Source organism: Rhynchophorus ferrugineus, unplaced genomic scaffold (genome assembly GCF_030347505.1).
Source record: "Rhynchophorus ferrugineus isolate W39M unplaced genomic scaffold, kcgeb_rfMv2 rfM7, whole genome shotgun sequence".
Taxonomy (NCBI): Eukaryota; Metazoa; Arthropoda; class Insecta; order Coleoptera; family Curculionidae; genus Rhynchophorus; species Rhynchophorus ferrugineus.
This window is the reverse complement of record NW_027472586.1, coordinates 11,041,908-11,066,924: the sequence shown is the minus strand read 5'-3', so window position 1 is coordinate 11,066,924 and position 25,017 is coordinate 11,041,908. Positions and strand designations below refer to the sequence as shown.

At 32.6% G+C, this 25,017-nt stretch overlaps 1 protein-coding gene across 2 annotated transcripts in view; it reads left to right on the top strand.

The window, feature by feature from the left end:
• The window catches only part of ETHR (ecdysis triggering hormone receptor), a 169,080-nt gene that overhangs the window by 5,750 nt on the left and 138,313 nt on the right, over positions 1 to 25,017 (top strand). The window lies entirely within an intron of this gene.

The following is a 25,017-nucleotide window of genomic DNA, read 5'->3' as shown; positions in this document are numbered from 1 at the left end:
AATGGCAAAGGTTTTGCAGCAATGTAAATTGATTGTTTGGGATGAATGCACGATGGCACATAAAAAATCTTTGGAGGCTTTAGACAGAACCTTAAAAGATCTACGTAGCAATAATAACCGATTTGGTGGTGCAATGATTTTATTAGCAGGAGATTTTCGTCAAACATTGCCAGTGATTCCACGATCAACGCCAGCTGATGAACTCAATGCATGTCTAAAGTCCTCCAATTTGTGGAAACATGTTAAAGTACTTCATTTAAGCAAGAATATGCGTGTCGAGTTGCAAAATGACCAATCTGGAAACATATTCTCTAAACAACTCATTGACATTGGTAATGGCAAATTTCCTATAGACATGTTGACGGCTTGCTTTTGCTATGACTATAAACAAGTCCCAGGGGCAATCATTAAGTGTTTGTGGTATTAATCTAGAAAACCCATGTTTCTCACATGGTCAATTGTATGTTGTCTGTTCCCGTGTTGGAAAACCATCAGATTTGTTTATCTATGCGCCAGGTAATCAAACAAAAAACATCGTATACCACAAAGCAATATAAAAATAATAATATAATTATGATTCCATATACAATAAAGCAATTACTTACCAATCCTTATATATGTTTTATTTAATTATTTTTTATTCACAACGCCCTATCACCAGGGTGATGGTTCTAGTTCAGAGAATTTTTTAAAATACGTAGGCACAAAAACTGCCACGTATTAAGTCAAATTTTTTGTACAGGACGAAGTCTGTCGGGTCAGCTAGTGATATAATAAAATACGTGTAGTAGAGAGGTTTATTGAGTAAATATCCAACACTAAAAAGAGAAAAATAAAATATTTTTATCAAAAAAATCGAACCAACTTCAAAACAACAAAAAATAAGGAACTCACCAAAAATTTTAAAATAATTAAACTTAGATTTTTAACACAAAAAAAACATTTTAAAATAAAATATGTACATAATAATCGTTGTAATAACTAAATAAAAATAAACAAAAACCTTATTTCACCTATCTACCACACATATTTTATATTCTACTATATACATACAATTTAGCTTAATACCTACCTAAACCTATTTATCTTTTTACAATATTATTTTAACTACTACCAACTGAACACTTTCGGTGCCGAGCCCAAACAGTACAAAAATAATAATATAATTTTATGACATATACAAAAATTAAATAACCAACAAAATATATCTAAATTAATATAATTATTTGGGTTCGGCACTGACTTCAAAGTAGCCAGTTGGTAGTAGTTAAAATAATATTGTAACTAGATAAATAGGTTCAGGTAGGTATTAAGCCAAATTGTATGTATATAGTAGAATATACACACAAATAAATGATATGATAAAATACATGTAGTAGAGATGTTAATAAGGTTTTTGTTTGTTTTTATTTAGTTATTACAATGATTATTATGTACATATTTTATTTTAAAATGTTGTTTTTCGTGTGTTAAAAATCTAAGTTTAATTATTTTAATTTTCAGTGAGTTACTTATTTATTTTCTGTAGTCGGTTCAATTTTTTTATCAGAAATATTTTATATTTCGAGCTCTTGTCCCTTGATATTAATCAATAATTCTGCTGACAATTGATATTGTTCCTGTTATAGTAACCGAAAATTAATTTGAACGATTAAACAAGAAGAGATTGTGCTTTTTGTTCGGAAAAATTGGAGAAGGGGAATCCCTCGATGATATCCTTGTTGGGCCAGGTTTATTCTCTTGATTAAAATATTTAAAAATAGATTTTTAAGAGGCGCTTTTAATTAGTATTTTAAAATAACAATTTTGTTTAACGTAATTTAGAATATTAAGTAATTTATATTTTGTGCTGATTTTGTTTTATTTGAAGCTTTATTTGAAAAATCAATGTACTTTACTTAAAGTGTGTTCCAACGGTAGCCGGTACTTTTTATCACTTTTTATTGCAATATAAGTTGTGTTTCTTGGGGTTATCCACAAATCGGGCCATTTACGCTACTCAGACAGGTCACAGCTCATTTATTAGAGATCGTAGTATTCAAAAGGCGCATGGTTTGGACAGTACGCAACACTTTTCCAAATATGTCTATACCGAGTTTGCTACATGTGGTTGAGCGTTCTCATGCTGAAGAATAATATTGTTACCTCTTTGGTCGTATTCCGGTCGTTTTTCGCATAGTGCTCGAACTAACAGGCCAATTGAAAAATCCCCGGCCTACCATAGTAAAACACATTTTCAAACACAATTCCCTTCAAGGTTGATACACGGATTATAGCCACCCTCCAACTTTTCGATACAATTTTTGTAGTACGATTTGTCCTTTGCTTCAAAATAGGCCTCAGTTTCGGCGATCACCTCTTCATTCGACAAAAATTTAATCCCAGAACAGGAAATAGTCGCTGGAGGCCAGATCTAGAGAATACGGTGGATGAAGAAGCAATTCGAAACCCATTTGATGTATTTTTGCCATCGTTTTCACTGACTTGTGACACGGTCCATTTCTTCTTCAAATGCGGCCGTTTTTCGGCGATTTCGTCCTTCAATCGGTCCAATAACGCTATGTAATAGTTGCTATTGATGGCCCTTCCTTTTTAAGGTAGTCGATGAAAATTATTCTAAGTCCATCCCAAAGTACAGACCCCATAACCTTGCCAACCGTCTATTTCGTTTTCCACACTTCCACTTTACACGTTCAGTTGATATCTTTAGAGTATGTCCTACTTGATTCAATTACGGTCATTCAAAATCATTTTGTGGATTTTTAAAATGTTTTCGTTAGTAACAACCTCTTTTGGGCGTCCACTACGTTCACCATTTTCGGTGCTCATTTTACCACGTCTAATCTTTTCACGTCGTCTCGGCATCAAGCCAGGTTTTTGCTTCAACTGTATTGTTTCCCTTCAAAAAGCAATATTTTATCAACACGCGAAGTTCCTTTTTATTAATTTTTTTCACAATAACAAAACTTGCTTCACTCAAAATGCTATAAATCACAAACTAATGATCCGACAACTGTCAAATTTATACACGCATCCTTTGAGGGTTAGGGCTAACTAAAAAACATATGGATTTAATTCTAGTAGCGCCATCTATGTGTCAGTCTGGGGACTTTTCAATCGACCTGTTAAATGCATTAATTGTAGTCGATCGCTATTCCCACTGATGGTTTCATTAGGTTTTATTGGTTCATAATGTATAACACCAAGCCGATTCCACCAAATACAGCATGGATATTCAGCTTTGCCGTTGATATTCATGCATAATCAGATGGCCTCTAAGATTTTTTCCATTTTGGATCATTCTAATTGAACCACTTTTCATTATCAATACCAATACGATGCAAAAAAACCTTTCCGATATTTCCGTTGTATCATTTCACACATGACCAAACGCCTTTCAATGTCTCTTTGCTTTTGAAACATTCAGAATTGCTTCTTGTGTCATTCCCAACAATTCTGCATATTCTTCTTGCGTTTTACAATGATCATAATCGATTAATTCCTTCAAATTATCGTCTTCAATTTTAGTCTGTTTGTCCTGAACGCTCTTTGTCTTCGGTGTCAAAATCACTGATTTTAAAACGTCAAAACAAGTATTCACATGTTGATATCGATGGAGCCTGGTTCTCTCAAGGCTCACACAGTATTTGATGACCTTCAGAGAAATTTTTCTTCAGGCTGAAGTAAAAAAATAAAACTTATCGGAAATTCGATTTACTGGGTACAATTCAGGGATTTTCAGCGCTCCGAAGAAATGTTTGTAACAATAACACTATCTGTTGTAAATCACAGCCAATTTATTCATTTCTTCTTAATGGATCCAATTGAGAGATCTCCGTGTCCCAATGGTGATGAGCCGTTGTCATTCTCCAATATATTAACGAAATGTAGGAATTTATTAACTCATGGTTTCTTTGGCCCATTGACGGGTGTTTTCTGGCCTTAAAATCTTGTATAGGACAATCTACTCAGACATCTTAAATTCATCATCTCACAAGAAGTTCTTTAGAAGTCTCTTAATGTTGGAAAAGAAAAAGAAAACGAAATAACTTATTTTCCAACTTATACTATTATATTTCCACCTCTAATTGTGAATAAATAACTCAAAAGTAGTTGTTATTATTATTAAATACAACACCGATTGATACTAAATAATTATCCGTAAGCAAACAAGAATTTTTCGGTCAACATTTATCATTACCATAATCCCTAAGTACCAACAGCCTCTCTAACATACATAAAAAAATTTTTCAAATGTCATAAATTGAGTTAACACATGTTTCTGTCCGCCCACGTCGGATTTGCGAAAATATTACCATTCACCTACTTTATTATTCTATCAGAATGATTAGTAGGTATACATATCTCATTCAAACGCAAAAACGATAAAGATTTAAATATATTATGTTTTCTTTATTATTTCCATCGAACAATACGCCGCGAACGGCGAGATTGTTTCTCAATCGATGTCCTGACAACCTACCTTGCCAAAACATCGTTATTTTTACTCCAGCTGACTTAAAAACTCCAGGAGTAAAAGAAAACATACGTTACATTGCTTATTTATAGCCATTCCATCGTTAATTGGCCGATAAAAGAAAGGGAAACGAACGAATTTTTAAATCACGGAACGCTAATCGAAAAATACCGAGAAATTTTTGCGCTGTTCGAGATATGACATCATTTGACAGGTCCGACGAGGTAATGGGTCACTATTTATAAAAAATACTGATCGTTCAGTAGTCGAAATTCGACCACATTTTATTGAGCTGTGCTATTATTTATAAAATAACTGGAAAGAGTAAAATATTATTATGAATGAGGCGCATTAAACATTTTTATAAAATAACTTAATAACCAACCTCTATTAATAAAAATATCAAGGTTACTTTCATCAAATTCCAATAATTAAGAAAATATCACTAAATTAAAAATACTATAGGAATATATGACAATATAAAATTATCACAAGAGTGACAGGTCAATTGAAAAGTCCCCGGCCTACCATAGTAAAACACATCTTTTTGGCAAAATTAGTGTTTTTATTCAACATAATTATTTTCGAGAGTGATACACTGATTATAGCGACCCTCCAGCTTTTCGATACCATTTTTGTAGTACGATTTTTGGTCTTTGCTTCCAAATAGGTATCAGTTTCGGCGATCACCTCTTCATTTGACGAAAATTTCGTCCCATCGGGCATTCTTTGAAATCTTAGAACAGGAAATAGTCACTAGGGGCCAGATCTGGAGAATACAGTGGATGAGAGATCAATTCGAAGTTCAATTCATGGATGTTTGACACTGTGCATTGTCTTGGTGAAGCAGCACTTTCTTTTTCTTCAAATGCGGCAGTTTTTCGTCGATTTCTTCTTTCAAATGGTCCATGCTATGGAATAGTCGCTGCTGATGGTCCTTTTCAAGGTAGCCAATGAAAATTATTCCTATTCCACTAGTATCTGATATATTATGTTTCCATAACAATATCGAATATTATCAGTCCATAAGAAAACATAAACTTTCACTTCTATTCTGTGTTTTCCATATAACAAATTCAGACATTCTTAAAATTTCAAATGAATTCATTAATGTTTACATTATAAATCTAAATATCTTGTGAAAAAAGGTCAAATGATTCTTTTTAATCTCGACTGAAATCGACTATCGACTGTTTAGTAATTGACTACTTTTTACTATCGACTCTTTTCTAACGTTCTGGCTCTGTCATCCTAGCCGCGACCTTGACAAAAATGTACCTAATTTATGCTTACATAGATTTATATGTAATATACATGTTTGATGATTTTTTCGTAGATTACTTGTAAATAACAATAAATTGTATATTAATATAGCAGCATTTTGGAACGAAAATTTTCAAGATTGTTGATGTAATAGGGTAAAAAGATTAAAATTGTAAATGATAAATAATAAAGCACTTTTGACTATTGTGCGACCATTTTTAATTATGTTATGATTTAATTTTCTTTTCTATGATTAGGGATATGTTTAATGTTTATTTAATATTTATTGTTATTGTACATCTTTAAATTTTAGGTTTTGTTTAAGTTCTATTGTATTGTCTGTATTTATTATAGTATATTATTTGAAAGTAGCAATTAATATATTAAAATAAATAAAAGTTAGCGAAAGCGCCAACATGTTCATCTTCATAATTTGCTCCGGAAGAATGATGTGAAAAAAATGAAAAGATGATGAGCACTATAAAAAACTCTCAACTAGTATGTTGATTGTATGAATGATAAAGGAAGGAAGGTGAAGGATATATGTTTCTACCTCCATGACCTCTAATAGTTCCAAAAAAATTCTCTAAGATATCGTGGTTAAAATTACGTAAATAAATGTAGTTATTTATAAATTTAGACAAAATAGATTTCTTTAAGGAAATAAATCCCCTAAAAGTAGCAATTAAATACTTAATTCATGGTACCGTAACAAATATTTTCTTAACAAGGCAATAGAATTTGGAGCTTTTTAGATATACATTTAGCTCTACTCCAAAATTATTGAACACTGATTGTTGTTCTAAAAAATGACATAAGTATTACATAAGTGTTTCAAATATTTTAAAGATTTTACAAATAGAAATATTATTTATTAGTATTAATTATCCAGTTGACTTAATTATTACCTTCTTGCAAGATTTTTTATAGGGTGACATCATATTGACAGCATGCGAACAACTTGGTAGAATAACTGAATTCATATTCTCATTATTACCATTAACATCTTCATTAGCAGGTTGTTTTTCTGTAAACAAACAATAGATAAACAAATATGTAATAGATAGATAATTTTCTGTGTACCTGATAAAAACAATGTTGGATATGCATTTGCCCTAATACCTGTTCGTGAAGAAAGGGTAATTCTAACTTCTTCACTAAAATGTCTGTGATAGACACGATGACGTTGATATATTTACATTGTGGTTAATCCATATAATTTACTACTATTTATATGATCAACCCATTTTTGGAAGAGAGCGAGATCATTCTTTGGGCTATGTCTAATTTCGGTAGTAGATTTACACCCAAGTACACTACATCTTTTACTACACGGATGCATTGTAATCAATGTTTATATTATTACTTATATATTACTACTAACGAAGATTTCTTAACATAAACAAACACAAAAATTTTAAAAAACAAACTTAAAGATTGATGCCCATATAAAATGATGGCTTCTCACAATTTGACCAACTAATAACGTTCCATTTTAGTGGCGGTTCCAGCAATTTAAACTAGCCAATCACAATTTGCGATCGCAGCGTTACCGTCGGTTGAACTAAGCAAAACATTTCCCCAAGGTCGCCTATACCGTGAATTTTTTTTTCTATGATTTAGGTACAACAGAAACGTTGAATAATCTATCGAATTTAATTAGGCGCTGGCAACGAGACGATCAGAGAATCACATATTTGTTTATGTATATTGTGTCACCGATCTGACACCTGGTTTCTTAATTTTCGCGCATTTCGTTTTTTTGGAATTTATTTATTTATAACAGCAAAATGTTCGCTAAGCCGACTAGTATATAGAGAAGAAGATAGATAATGTTTTCTTTATTCTATCCAATGAAGAATACGCCGCGAACTGCGAGATTGTTTCTCAATCGATGTTGTGACAATCTACTTTGCCAAAACATCGTTATTCTTACTCCAGCTGATCTGAATAATCCAGGAGTAAAAGAAAACATTCGTTACACCGCTTATTTATAGCAATCTCACCGTTAATTGGCCAATAAAAAAGCAAAACGAACGCGGAACGCGAATCTAGATATACCGAGAATTTTTTTCAGCGTTCGAGATGGTGTTGGAGCCGTAGAAAGGGGGAGTGGTGTAATATATGATCATTAGACGGCTTCGGCGATTTAATGGGTCACTATTTATAAAAATAAAATGCGACAAAGCCGCTACATGACACGGTGATGGAGTTCAAACGAATTTCGCGACAATCTCATTCTGGAAACTTATCAGGTTTGTCGAAAAAATGTGGATCAAGGTTAAAGAGTAACAGGAATTATCGCAATGTTAGAGTCGGAGGTGATTGGGGATTTTATTTATACTTCCGCTTGTCTCGAAAATAGTGTTGCGTTATCATTTATAGTTCATCGGTTAGTGATCGCTAGTTAGGTTGGTGCAGAATCAATTTACCTGTTAAGTGTTATCCAGACGCTTAGAAACAAATAAATAGTTAATTAATATTTTGTTCTTTTTATAACTCTACGTGGTGTAGTGTTTTTTTTTTGATAACTGGTAAGTATTTTTTAATTCTACTTTAGTTGAGTTGATAAACTCATTTAACTCAATATATTTCTTGGCACATATTACAAATACATTACATTGTATTAATCATAACATACTTATTGAAGAATTATTTTTTCTTACACCGTGCATAGACCCAAAAAAAACCCTCAAGCACCGACTTCAAAGTGCAATGGGACCAGTCGGTAGTAATTAAATTAAAATAGCAAATAGATAAATATGCAGGTAGTAGATATTAAGCTAAATAGTGTGTATATCACTACATAGTATAAAACAAAGTCGCCTTTTCTGTCCCTATATCCCTATGTGCGCTTAAATCTTTAAAACTACGCAACGGATTTTGATGCGGTTTTTCAATAGATAGAGTGATTCAAGAGGAAGGTTTATATGTATAATACATGCATAATATACTAAGGCAACATTGCTAATTTTAGAGGTTTATAACGTGATGTCGTAAATTAACCTATTTTTTTAGGCTTATTTAGCAATTAGCAAAAACGCTGCCTAACCCTACGAGTTAGATCAAATTAATGTACTACAGTATTGTACACCATAAAAAGGTCTACAAAAAAGTCCGCGATGGTATATGTTTATCTTTTAGGGATAACCCACATTAACCATTTTTATTGTTTACTTTTTACGTGAGAAAATGGCTTATTTACGAAGCTATTTTAAGCAATACGGCATTAATCCTTATCGAATTAAGTACATTAAATACAGTGTGCAATTAATATAGATTAATATGGTTCCTTACAGCATGTAAATTATACAAATATTTTCGGAGATATTACAAATTTAAAATTTGCGTTTAAAAATGTGTAATGTAATAAAAATTGTATGAATTTAGATATTCCAAAGATAGCAGGAAATCTTCATAGTAAGTATAGGGGAAGAGGAATTGTTTTACTCCAAATTTAATGCGTGCAGGCCAAGGGCAGTAATGAATGAACCAAAAATACTGGATCGATTTTAATCATGTTTTCATTGAGTGACATAGGCATATATATTTTATGCCCGTGCAAAGTCGGAGCGGGCCGCTATGTTTTTATATAAAACGTTCATATTTTTTCTGTAGTGTATTTAATTTAGTATCAGCATTGCACCCGTGCGAAGCCGGGGCGGGTCGCTAGTGGTACAATATAAAATACGTGTAGTAGATAGGTTAAATAAGATTTTTGTTTATTTTTTTTGTTATTATAACGATTATTATGTACATATTTTATTTTAAAAATTTTTTTTGTTAAAAATCTGTATAATAATATGTATAAAAGTTTTGAGACTATTCTATATAGAATTTCATATATACGTAAATATAATAGTTCATTGACATCGGTGACTAATTTTACAGATTAAAAATAAACTCATATAGTTTATTGAATTTTAGACAATTTTGGTAAAAAAATATAAACATTATGAGCTGTTACACACAGTGTTTTTATTGAATATAAGAAGTTGGACGTTTATATAAATGATGTCTTCTCACAATGGCAAGGATTGGAATGGTCTAGTTTTCCATGACTCTGCATCATAAATCAAAATGCGTTTGACCGATGTTTTGGGTTGTCAATTGTGTGCGTCAATGTCAATTTTTAGCGTAGATATGCAATTTCAAAAATCTCTACCAGAAAGTATGTGTAAACGTGTTACTCAATAATGTAATTTGTTACAGTGATTTGATGTCATTAACTGGCTAATGAACAACAAGTTAAATAGATAAGTCCAAAATAACGAGGCCGCAATAGACACACCCTTGTTGAAAATTCCACGTATTAGATTAAATTGAATTATTTCAATTTTTTTCTACAGTACTTTGTCGTAGAATTTTAAATAGATTACTTATTTTTAGTCGTTCAATTTGATTTAAAATACATATATTCTGAAATTTTAATTATAATACAGAAGGATGTCGAAAGACTCTGTCACGGACACTTCTACTGCCCTACACTCTCTGAGATATATGCCTATTCCAAAACTCAGATATTATAATAATGACGTAAGTTTATTATTCTGTCAGTTTGTTTCCCAAGAAACTAATGCTAATACCTGTTTATGTGAAGTCAATTCAAAATAGCAGTGAACCCACGTGATCTGTCAAAACGTCGTAAAGTTGCCGTAGCGACTTAGAGTTTTAGTACATTTTGGCTTTAACATACAAGAACATTTTAATCTAAATAAAATAATGTAACAAGAATGTTATGTATTATAATTTATTTTAACATTATAGTACATCTAAAGCATATAGTATCGAAGAAATTAAAACTGTAACTAATTATACAGCCACAATAATTTATAGGTTTATATTTTTATAGGTTTACATTGAACTTTTTTCCTCATTATTATCGATAGAGTTCTAGGCGCTTTTTTATGAAGTGGTACCCCCCGAAGGCCTAATCCACTTATTTAACAGTAGTATGTTATATCCGAGTAATGTGTTTTACTTTCATTTGAGATCATATTTACCTTTTACGATTAGTTCTTGTTTCCTTCGATGCAGTGTTTCCTTGTAAAGTAATTTTGATATTATTATAATTCACCTTAGTTTGTTTTGTTGCTGCCTGTATACGTTTTTTTCCACCCCACATGTCCACCATTGAATATCAATCATCGTCAACTCCCCCAAGCAGACCAAGTTAAATATCTTGGTATGCACTTAGATCGACGCCTAACCTGGAAGAAGCACATGTTCTATAAACGAAATCAACTTCGACGAAATTATATCAAATATATTGGCTCATCGGGCGCAAATCCAAGTTATCATTAGATAACAAGGTGTTGCTGTATGAGTCTATACTCAAGCCTATTTGGTCATATGGAATCCAACTATGGGGTACCGCTAGCAAATCTAATATATCCATCATTCAACGGTTCCAAAATAAAGTGTTGCGTGCCATTGTTGATGCTCCGTACTATATTTCAAATAAAGTGATACAACGCGATATTCCTCTAGAACCTATAACGAGTGTAATTCAACGTGTTTGTGTGAAGTACTTCGAAAGGGTGTGCATCCCAATGTACTCGCTAATCAGCTAAATATGCGACGTGATAGTGAAGTGCGTAGACTAAAACGTTTAACACCATCTGATCTGATTACTGGACATATATAAACTTTAGAATAAGAGTAATTAATTAAGATACTAATTTATACAGAAGATTGCTTAATGAAGTAATTTTCTGCATGCCATGTAAATATAATATAGACATAAGAAATACTTATTGCCTATAGGGAAGATTGTGGAATCACAAAGAGTAAAAAAAAATTAAAACAAAGCGTTAAAACAACGTTTGCCGGTTTATAACCCGTAATTATAATATTTTGAAGAATATTGCAGACGTTTGACAAAGGGACAACTTTGGCAGGTTCATTCGGTTACATGTTCGAACTTCTCTAACAGCATTCTATCTCTTTTAAAATAGAATAAAATGAGAAGGAATATATTGATGACTAATGTTTTGAACAGACTTTAGTAAGTAGAAAGATAAACATTTTTAATAACTTTTAATGATACATTCGTATATATTTACATATATTGTGACCGAATATTGTTAACATTGCCTAATGATGTATAAAAGTTTCTACAAAATCTAAATATTCAAGGTTTTACTTCATTTTACGATGATGCTATATTTGTTTTATGTTGAATAAAAGATATCCGGCAAAAAGCCACTTCATACACACCAACGCGCGCCCATCTCTCATTTTAGTGTCGTAAATTTCGGATTTGCTCGGATTTTCCTGCAGTTTTCCTCACACAATTGTCCGTCTAATGAAAAAAGATCTCTACCCGACAAAAACATTTCCCAATTTTGTCGGTTTTCTATTTACGGTTCCCCCTTTTTGTTGGGGCGCTCTTATTTGAACGCTTACCACAGTTGGTTTAAATACTCTTTGAGCGATTTACGTAATTTAATCTCAATTATATCTGTTAAAAATGTAATTATGCATATAATAAGAGTAATTTCCTTCATTTTAATTAGTATCAGTATTAATTAACCGACTTCAAAAAAGGAGGAGGTTTTATATATATATATATATATATATATATATATATATATATATATATATATATATATATATAGGAAATCGATTGTGTATGATCAGATTTTAACAGCACGAGACGATTTATTAAAACCATCTATTGGAAAGATAATGAATTTCTCTTTACTAGACCTATATGTAAATCATATTAAACATAACATATGGGAATGTATATAATTTGCTTACGTAATAACTCAACTTTATTAAATTGAGATATAAAACCAAGCACAAATATACATATTTTATTATACTGGACATTACTCTACCATATTAAAATTCTTTAATAAACGTAAAACGTTCTCTATCTTCAAAGGCATTCTGGACGCGTCACACCGTATATTTTAAGGTTCCGAGTAATTTTTTTGATGAATAAATTCCAATTTAAACGTATACGCAAAGCGTTAGCCTGATGATCACGTCGCAAAATCCTTTCTTGTGTCATTTTATCAAGACCCTATCTTTATGGTTAAATAATATTGGTGGGTACTGGTTGTAATACGACATTTTTATTAGACGCACTTTGAATATTGTTGTAAAATGGTTATGAGATATATACAAGGTTAACTGGTAGCAGAATAATTCTTAAATATTTTGATGACGGAGAAAGTGTTGAAATTTTGTTGAGTTTTTCTAAATAATCATGAAATTATCAGGCTAATTTTTGGTCATGGTCATGATATTACGTCTATTAATGTCGTATTTTGATTTGTAGTTATATATATTAACGACACACCTCAAAACAAAGAGGGTTCTGAACAGCCAAGAATATTGAAGAATTTAAATTTTAACTGAAGATTTGAAGGTATTCCTCAATGAGACCATCATTGGGGATCACTATGCGTGTGAGCTGAGCATTACGCGATAAACGATCGGAATACGAGTAAAGACACAACAGTGCTATTCTTCAGCATGGCAATAGGAACAACATGAAGTGTGTTGAGATGTGAAAAAGAAAATGAAAATGTGAACAACACTTGTTGCAAAATCGGTGAAAGGAGAGACATGGAGAAAATGGGATGTGCTACACTACATTCCGTATTCTCCAGATATTGGTCCTTGTGACGGCTACTTCTTCCGACATGTGAGTGGTGACTTGTCTGAGCAGCGCTTTACTTATGAATATATCAAAATGGGTCGAAATTATGTGGTTCCTTTTTAAAAAATTAAGTCGCCATTAGCTCTTAGAAATTCTCTGAATATTCCTTTGGATAATACATTAACATCAATACACCATTATTTTTTTAGTTCCCTAATCTAAAGAATAAGATAAATTCCCAGATCAATTGAGAGGTGATCTATAATGTTATATGAGTAATATTGTACCATAAAACTCGAGATATTTTGACAAAAAAATCGACCTCACTTATATAGAAAGCCTCCATATAGCCAAAACTATATAACCATATCGTTAAAACGATAGCAGGAAGTATATTTCAGTATTATATGTGGTATTGAGGTATTTTATGTCGACTATTTTCTACATCAAATAATGGTCGGTCTGAGATCTAAAATATTGTATTATTATTCATAATGTTTGTTTTAGTTATACTTGCTGTTGCATATTGTTTTAAGCGTAAGTTTAATTCAAGTTCATTCAGAACAAAAGAGGACTTTTGTTTACTATGTGTTAATATAAAGACAAATACTATAAATAATCTATAACTTACAATGTAACGTGACGAGGACTGTCATAAATTAATTTAACATATATTAGGAAAATAAACAGTTAGGGAAATATTTAAAAAAAAATTTAATAATATCTTAATTCTTAGCTTGCAGACAAAAATTCATAACCTTTTAATTAGAAAACATTGTTTTTTGAGCATGGAAAATAAAAACATCTGACTCTAAAAACAATACACATTTTAGACATTGTTATGTTTATTAATGATGGTACGAAAAATACTAACTAATTACTAAGAAATTCTAATTAATACTGACATGTTGTACCTATCAATCAAAGATTAGAGCAGGTATTTAAGCCTGTAGTTTAAACAAAACGAAAAATCGATTATGGAGGGTACAAATAAGGTTTGAGGGTACCTTTCATTTTTAATTTTTATTCCACTATATCCTTTATTTAGTTAACAGGTCAACTGAAAAACCCTCAAAAGATGCGTGTATAAATTTTACAGCTGTCGGATCATTTGTTTGTGAATTATAGCATTTTGACTGAAGCAATTTTTGTTATTGTTAGAAAAATGTATAAAAAATAATTTCGCGTGTTGATAAAATATTACTTTTTGAAGGAAAAAATACAGTTGATTGGCTTCATGGAATAAGTATACTAGGGATGTGTGACTCTTTCTCTGATATTATCTATTAATACTATTTAAATATTATGTTGTTTTTGTATATGACAACAATCTAGGCTATAATATTTTAAATTAAACATCTATTATTAATATAAGAATTATATTGTCAAATAATGAAAAATTACCATTTTGAAGCATTTTTTTCCTATATTTTTGCTAATACTAAATTATTTAATGAATACTAACAGCTTTAAAGCTTTATCATGCAAAATCCCTGAAAACCTATATCAAAATACTTAAAATAAGAAGGTGTATCTCATAGCCGTATTCTCGATTTATAGTTCTTTTTGATTATTTACTTGTATAAAACAATATCACATTTTTCATATTATCACAGCTTTTTAACAACATTGGATTAGTTAGAGTCCTTGAAAAAATGATAAGGATTACTCAAGAAAATGATTTTTCCAATATAAGATTTGTATTTATCTAAATACCTAATATTATTAAACTCGATGATTTTGATATATATATATATATATATATATATATATATATATATATATATATATATATATATATACATGAAATAATGGTTTTTCATTGAATATAGTGTTACTTTTTTTTTGATTTGAATAAATCTGTTGCCGATGGCCATCAGGCATACTTAGAAACTCATGGTGATGCTATTCCTTCATATGCCAATTCTCGGTATTCGTCTCGGTGATTTAAAAGTGGTAATTTTTGGGTCAATGGAGAATTGAACTTGAAAGATTAAACAAGTTGGAAGATAATGATTTGAAATACTTATTGGATGATAACTCAGTTGAAAAGACGATAACTCAGAAGAAAGAAAGATCCAATAGAAGGAAAAAAGCTTACCAAATGAATTGACTATAAAGACGCTGTTATTACTAAGTCTATAAACAACTAAAATCACAGTTTATTATTTGCTAAAGTTAAATAGTTAGGCAAAGGCAATAGTGAGTTTGATGCACATTTTAATTTCTGTACACATAAATATTTGATGAACCGAAATCGTGGGTTAGGGTCCCAACATATATGATTAGCGATGAGAAGAGTACGAACCATAATTTTAATGTCAAAAAATATTATAAAAGACACTCTGTTGCAGTTTTAATGGGAAGTTCTGCCACTGAAATCTGATGTAAAACATGTTCAGTTCGATGAAAATTCAAATGCTGAAGAAATGCGATTGATGAATAGATCTATCGATGATGGGAAAAAGTTGTAAAAAATTATGGAAAATATTTTAACTCGTATATATTTCGCTATATTTCTTGACAAAAGCTTTTTTTATGCGGAAAAAATTACCATAAAAAGCACATATATAGTTTAAGTTAAACATCTATATAAACGGTGGGGCAAAAGTACAGCTACCATTTTGATTGTGCTCCATTTTAGTTATGTAACGTTTAGGTCAGTTTTCATTTAACCATTGTGTTGTGTAGATGTCCAAATTTTATTGTGGTAAATATATGCCACAAAAACTAGCATACGTAGTGACAACATTTATTTAAAATAATCGTTTCATTATTGCCACTCAGCAGAAATTGCGTCAAAAATATCCTAATCGTCCAGTGCCTCATAAAGCCACAATTTATCGTTTACGTGCGATTCCTTGACAGTACGGTACGACAGCAGACAGGCCTCGTTCTGGAAGACAACGGACGTCTCGTTACGCTGAAAATGTGGCTCTGGTGCGCGATAGTGTTGCAGGGTCTATAGAAACATGACCAAGGTGTTGCAGTTACTGTTACTGCTGAACGGTACATGATTCGATTTTTTCTGTGCCTGAAATGGAAGAACACGGACTAGAGGACATGAGGTTTCAGCAAGATGGGGCCCACAGCACACACAGCTGGTTCAACAATTCAAGTACTGAATGAGCCAGCCAGAATTTAGCATGGCCAGCCAGATCTCCGGATTTAACAGCACCAGACTTTTTCTTATGGGGTTTTTTAAAATCAAAAGTTTATGTGAGTAAGCCCCAAACGATTCAACATCTTAAAGACTATATTCGTCACGAAATTGAAGAAATTCAGCATCAGATGTTGCAGGATGTCATGAAAAAGGCCTTAAAAATGCCGAAATTTGCATAGAAAATCGTGGTCACCATATAGCCGATATAATTTTTCAATAATAACGAAAAAAAAGTAAATACCAAATAAAATTTTTGTGAAAATGGTAGCGGGACTTTTGCCCCACGTTGTATAATATATTTTAAAACGAACAAATATTAAATTATGAGTAGATTGGTATTTAAACCCGCAATATGACATCGTTAGAATCGACACCACCATCAATCGTTTCTATAAAAATAAGTCAAAGCCGTCATCGTTCCTCAGCAAAGCGCCCACATTTCGAAATACCACGGACTAGAGAAAGACACGAATAAACTGTTTCGCCGTTATAAAAAACTGTATATTTTGCAGCCGGAGTTTGTTTTTTGGGCTATGGCCCAAGTTAACAAACACATTAATTGGGTATCAAAAGCCTTTGCCTTGATATGTTCAGGGGACTGGTTCTTTCTGCGCAATAAACCTTTCAAAATTTCATTTTTATCTTTCTATTTAGTGTTTGCCGGCCTCGGTCTGGATAAACACCCGCTTGTTTATGCTGGAAAGTACGAGAAACTAACTTTAAATTTACTAGTTTCTAAAGAAATAGATAGAAAACAACGACCTACATATTGATAGTCCATCTCGATGTTTTTAGTGCTGAATGTGGAATAGTATTGGCTTAAAGAATTATAAGAAATATATATCAGGTTCCATAAGTATGTTATGTTATCGTTTGATGCATATGTCATTTTATTCGACTGACAACCTCAAAACCGCACAAGCTTCGCCAAAATAACAGCGTTATAGATTTATAATTTTTTTGAAAATGTAGAACTTTGTGCCTGAAAACTTGGATTTGATCAGGCGTTAACTTTTCTTGTTCCATCAAAAGAAAAAAGCCACTGAAACTCATCGGTAGTGACTTACGGTGAGCCTGCTTCAACCAGTAGAACATATAAAACGTGGTTCAAATCAATGAAATGCGGTGATTTCAATATTCAGGACAAAGAAGGTCCTGTTAGGCCGAAAACGTTTGAAGATGAGGAATAGAAGGAGCTGGATGAAGGCCGAACGTGAACCATTGCAAGCGGTGGGAATGATCCAAAAGATGTTAAGGTTCGAAATCGAAAATTCGTCAGTGAACTGCTGCTTCAAAGGTACAAAAGGAGGTCATTTTTACATCGATTTGTAAAGAGTAATGAAAATGGCTTTATGCGGATTACGTGTTTTCTTCAACAAGCGAAAAATCGGAAAGGAATTACCGACCCACCTGGTATTTTGTAACAAATTTTTATAACGAAAATATTAATGGTGTTTATAAAAATACTTGAATAATAGACTGGGGAAAATGGAACTTGGGGTATTTTCAGATTCACGAGAAGATTCACTAGTCGAGACCATAACAAATGGTAGGGATGGCAAGAATTGGCCAAACCATTCTTCTCCAATCGCACCAAACAAAATTTGAAAACATTTGATTGAGTAATTGCTACCTTTCTATTTAGAATGTTCTACTGACGCGCTATACTATGGCTTCATTGGTTTTTTTTTGATAATATCTTTATTAGATATGCTTAGTACAATATTAATTATAAATTAATTTATTACTACATTTCATATGTACTTGGATTAATTCATAAGCAAGACGAGTGCGACATAAATACATCAATATGTATTCCTCAATTATAAAATTATAATAACTTAAGCTATAGTTCAACTAAAGGTATACACTTTACATAAGTTCGTATGGTTTCGTTCGCTTCAATCTTCTGATATCCTGCGCGTTGTCCAGTAGTTGTATTGCTTCCATGTTAGTATGATTTAGTAATCTTCTTTCGTGTTTCAAGGCGAAATCTTGGATAACTTCGCAAATCCATTTGATTTCCGGGTCATCGTGCAGTTCTTCGTTGGTTACGTAGCAATAGGCATTCATAATTAATCGAAAAATTTTGTTTTGACAGCGCTGGATGACTAGTTGATTTGAATTTTTAGTGCAGCCCCATATTTGCACCCAATTTGTCCAAACTGGCTTTATGATTGTCTGATCAATCTATTTGATTTTAGATCAAGTTGAGAGTATCTTTCGATTAACCAGTATAGTTATTTTATGTTGGTTCTAATGTGTTTTGCTTTTTGTCCAACATGATGTTTCCAATTTAATCTACCGTCCATTGTGATACCATTGAGTGATATAATTAATTTTTTATTATTTCCCCGCAATGCAAAATTAACGTGAACAGATTTGTAGCTATTAAGTTGAATTTTCCAATCTTTCGTCCATTTGTAGATTTTGTTCACTGCCACTTGTACTTTTTCTACTGTCCTAGGCAGAGATATGTCGTTTGCCATAATAATTGTGTCGTCAGAAAAGGTTCCAAGTAGTGTTTCTTTTGTTGTTGGGATGTCAGCAGTGTAGAGCAGATACAGGAGAGGTCCTAAGACGCTATCTTGTGGAACTCCAGCCGAGATAGCTTTAAATGTCGAGAACGCCATTTCGTGCGAGACACAATTGACAATAGTTACGCGGTAACAATTTGCTGATCTTACAGATTAATTCCAAATGCCAAACCGAATAAAAAGCTTGTGAGACATCCAGGAATATTGCAGGGCATTATTTCTTTTCCTGAAACGCATTTTCAATAGCCGCAGTTACTCTCTGCACTCTGTGCATCGATTGTTGAGTGGTAATTTCGAAAACTAAACTAGAAATTTAGTACTATTACAAATTTTTTATCACGTTTGAATATTAGTTTGAATATTTGTATATGAAGTATTATACAGGTTTGTCAGGTTTTTTTGAGCATAGTTATTTGTTCTACCTTAAAGCATTCCGGAACATGCTTCAGTCCCAAACAATCATTAAATATATATGTCAACATGATGATTGCTTTTCGTGGCAGTTATTGGGTATTATTGAGCTATAATAGTATATCCTTCACAACTCTTGCAATATAGAGCCGAGCTTTGCTATGACTCAGAATAGTATGGTTTTGCATTTGTTACTCGCTATTGCTGGACTTTTTGCAACAATAAGCCATTTAACTTCTTCATTTGATATCGGTAAATATCTGTAGTAACAGTTTCAATCGGTTTTAGCCGATCGTAATACATATGCATTGAATTTTGGACATGGTGATGGACTGAATGCAAAACCGCAATAATAAAACAGATTAATATTGCATTTCAATTTTAAATTCTTATGATAGCAATCTTCCCCCTTTTTGTATCTTTTATACCACATGTAAAAGTCTATAAACAATTGGTTTCATCAAGTGCTAAGCTGTCTGAAAGTTTGAGCTGGGTTTTGTCTTGTCCACTAAGTCTTCGGACATTTCTGGTCCTCTAGGTCACTCTTTCCTCTTACTTGGTTGAAATTAAAACCGATAAATGGGGTATAACGAAACGCCATCATCATAAGTTTCTAAAAATGTTTGATAGGCGTAATAGGTAATTGAGGAACTATTATTTGTTTGCGGAGAAATGTCAAAACAATATGATATAACAGTTGTTTACAATGATATTTCGTATTTTCACCAATAAATTTATAAGCACCTAATGTATAACATATTTTCTTGTTGTTTTTTGTATCTGCCATTAACTTCAGTGACTGCCGGATGACTGAGACAATCCCAATATACTTGTAGAACAGATAATTTCAATATTGATGCCATACAATCACTTCCCAATAACAAATTCTTTACCCATATATAATATTGTCGATTTTGACGTTCCTGATGATCTAATCTTTCCGAATAACTCTCGAACTTTTTTTTAAGGGCGAAAGACAACAATTTCTCCCGATATCTTACTTCAAGCCATCAAATGTAAACGTCCTAGGCCGATTTTGATTTGTGTAAATCTGGAACAGGAACTGTTCTCGTCTTTCCGACGAAATTTATTTGTCTAACCGGCGGAGAGCGGACGAAGACGGTTTGGTAGGTCGATGGCTTTCGGAGGTTTGAAGAGGGTAAAGACGGAACGATGAATAGAACATGGCAAAGAAACCGTCCGAGAATCTGACACAAGTTATTTATTTGGGTAAACATCGAATATAACGGCGGAAGAAGTTCGGAGATGACAAATGCGTGGTATTATCGGAGCAAAAAGAACGTATTAGGCAGCAAATTGGAGTTCATCTAGCGTCGGTTATTGGTTATCAATGGATAAATCGAATTAGTGTAAAATTACGCTGTCATAACCACATAATAAAGAGACACAGAATGCGATGTAACAGGTCAATTGAAAAGTCCCCGGCCTACCATAGCAAAACACTTGTATTTGGCAAAATTAGTTTTTTCTATTCAACATAATTCCCTTCAAGGGTGATACACTGATTATAGCGACCCTCCAACTTTTCGATACTATTTTTGTAGTACGATTTGTCCTTTGCTTCAAAATAGGTCTCAGTTTCGGCGACCACCTTTTCATTCGACGAAAATTTCTTCCCAGCGAGCATACTTTCGAGATTTGAGAACAGGAAATAGTCGCTGGGGGCAGATCTGGAGAATACGGTGAATGAGCAAACAATTCGAAGCCCAATTCATGGATTTTTGCTATCGTTCTCACTGACGTGTGACACTGTGCATTGTCTTGGTGAAGAATTTTTTAAATGTTTTCGTCGGTAACAACTTCTTTTGGGCGTCCAATGCGTTCACCGTTTTCGGTGCTCATTTCACCACGGTCTAAACTTAGCATACCAATTCCTGATGGTTAATTTTCCTGGGGCATTGTCCAGAAACTCGGCATCAAGCCAAGTATTTGCATCAACTGTATTTTTTCGCTTCAAAAAGCAATATTTTATCAACACGCGAAATTCCTTTTTATCCATTTTTTCACAATAACAAAAGTTGCTTCACTCTCATTGTTCAAAATGCTATAATTCACAAACTAATGATTGAAATTTATACACGCATCTTTTGAGGGTTAGGGCTAATTAAAAACTATCTATGTGTCAGCCCGGGGACATTTCTATTGACTTGTCACCTTGTAGAAAGTTGTAGCCCAGTATTATTCGTCTAAAGTACCGGAAATAAACAAAAATAATTTTAGCCGGCATGGTTGGCGTAGTGGTAAGCATAGTTGCAGGAGTGCAAAGTCCGACAAAGAAAATGACCCCAGTCACGCCAGTAACCAGGCTATGTAAGGCCGGATATTTTCTGGTATTTCCAAGTTGGTCACTTGCTAGTCGGTAGGCTTAATGTCGAGGACTGTGGTTCGGAAACCACTTTAAACTGTAGGTCCAGTCCAGATAAACCCATAGTTGGTAAAAGGATTCCTTTTATTTTCCTTTTCTTATCTGTCATCTTTAACCGTCTAGTGACTAAGACGCATAGCGGGAACATGGTTACGAGTGTGCCCATTTAAGTTCCTATTTTTTATTTTTATGCGTTGTGATTACAACTAAAATGAAAACTGAAAAATCAGTATATGTCACATCGTCACCACAGAATAGACAGATTTCCCCTGTATAAAGTTGTAGCCAAGTATTGTTCGTTCCAGTCACCTTATGGCGCGCAAAGTGGGTTTATTTATTACAGGGGAAAATTTAAAAAATAAATATAAAATGGGGGAAATAAAAATAAACATATACAACATAAACAAGCAATAACAACTAATCATAGCAGAATCATATAAATATATATAACAATTCTTGCTTGCAATATTTCCACATATACACTTAATTCTTAGTATTTTTGGTGTTTTACTGTCTGGCTTTTATGTATGTGAATTTTAAACGGAAATTCGTTGTTCTGTTGCAAAATCGTCTGCAGAGAAAGACATTATAATTTTCAGTATCCAACCTCTCAATTTATTATCGTTGAAAAGAATATTATATTGGTAAAATTCTAATGAGAACTGAGCAACATATCCCATACAGTACCTTGTAATTAATCCTGACATCGGAAACTTCTTTGGAAGGAGCATAACGAAAACAAAGTAAAGAAATAGAATTATAATACAAAAAGCGTGTTGTTTATTTGAAATGAAGTCGTAATAGAACCTGTATAGAACTACAAAATTCAGATATGAGGATGGTCTGTGAGAAGTAATATGAACATAATAAAATTATTTCAGAATAAAGTCCTAAAAGGTATTGTGGCTCCATCCAGGTGCTATGGAAACAATTACTTACACCGAGCCCTTTGGATTCTGTTACTTCTTGGGAACTGTTATAGAGAAAATTAAGAGATTCGAATCAAGACATGAGGAGAACTCCATTCCTTTGTTAACATCAAAGTCCTGCAGATCTTGGATAACACTGAACTAGGATGCAGACTGAATATAACCAAACCCTATGATTTTGAAGCATTGTGTAAAGAAATGTACTAAGTGGAAAAAACACTGAAAAGTAGCTAACTTTTAGACTAAGTACCTAGTTTTAAGACACTATGCAGAAGAATTGTAAGTTAGTCGGCAACGCTTAGTACTAATATATTAACAAACTTTAAAAAATAGTGTAAAATTACGCCACTACTACTAAAATAAAAACATCGCTGTTGGTCACGTCGCCACATAATTGTCATTCGACAGATTTAGGTTATGTTTCGCAAACAAATAGTCCCGCGGGTACATCAATAGTATAATAATAAATAAAATAAATGAAAACATTTGAAAATAAATCGCGTTCCTCCCGAACTAACTTTGATGTTTCATGAAACCACGCCGTCGATGTAAAAGCTTAATAAATAATGCGAATCAAGTAAGTTGTGCTATTTAAAATAGTAGCGTCGATATCAAAGAAGATATTTTTTAAATTAATTATCGAATATTCTGTATGTCTTGTTGTGTTTATGTGTTTATATAGGTTAAAATTGCAAAAATATGTTTTTAAATTGTATTTTTAAACTCAATGACCTTCCTAAAAGACAACCGGTCTTACCCAGGTTGGTTTCAGGCATCACTGGATTAGTTATTCTCTTTACACTCTGCTCTATGACTCTATGATGTAAACCTAACATCAATTTTGAAGCATTCACTAATATGAGTTCGAATATCTGCGGTTAATATTCGCAAATTATAATATCCAGCTTTAAACTTGTCGCCATTTATTTATGGTTCGATTTTGACTGTTGATATTTTCCTATCGTTTTCGTCTATATAGTGTTCATTTATTTTTCGATAGACCTCATGAGTAGTCAGACAGAGAAAGCGATCTCCTATATAAAAAGCTGTAACTAAATTAGGCCCTTTAGAAGCGCAGAGATCATCAGAAACATCAATAATCAATATATATGTTGATTAAATATTTTCATTGGTAAAAATAGATACATAATAATAACAATATAAATACTACTTAGTATTTAAATAATTAATAAAATACAAAATCATCAAGACAAACACAACCGGTGTGGGTAGCAGCTATGCTCGGTTCTGTCCGCAGTGCCATAGAGTATACATAGAGGTTTTACTTAAATAGGCTAAACCGAGCAAATGTTTTGCGTGGTCCCATCGATACTGACTCTGATACTCTACACTGCTGACATTCCAACAACAAACGAAACACATCTTTGAACCTTTGCTGACGACACAGTTATTATAGCAAAAGATATATCTCTGTCTAGGACAATAGAAAAAGTGCAAGTGGCAGTCAACAAAATCTACAAATGGACGAAAGATTGGAAAATTCAACTTAATAGCTCCAAATCTGTCCACGTTAATTTTGCATTAAGGCGAAATAATAATACTTAATTATATCACTCAATGGATGCCCGATTCCTCAAGCAGAATCATCTAAATACCTTGGAATCCATCTTGACGGTAGATTAAATTGGAAGCATCACGTTAGACAAAAAGCAAAACACATTAGAACCAAAATAAAACAACTATACTGGTTAGTCGGAAGATACTCTCAACTTGATCTAAAATCAAAGAGGTTGATCTATAATACAATTATAAAGCCAATTTGGACCTATGGGGTGGAAATATGGGGTTGCACTAAAAAATCAAATCAGTTAGTCATACAGCGCTGCCAAAACAAGGTTCTTCGATTGATTACCAATGCTTATCGCTATGTAACCAATGAAGAACTGCACAATGACCTGGAAATCAAATGGATTTGCGAAGTTGGGCAGGATTTCGCCTTGAAACACGAAGTAAGATTACTAAATCATACTAACGTGGAAGCAATACATCTGCTGGACAGCGCGCAGGATGTCAGGAGATTGAAACGAGCAAAACCATACGAACTTGTGTGAACATTTAGTTTGTACTATTAGAGTAAACTATAGCTGTAAGTTTAATAATTAATAAATAATTATAATTTTATAATTGAGGAATACATACTGATGTATTTTCTCGCACTCGTTTTGCTTGTTAATTAATCCAAGTACATAGGAAAAGTAGTAATAAATTAATTGTA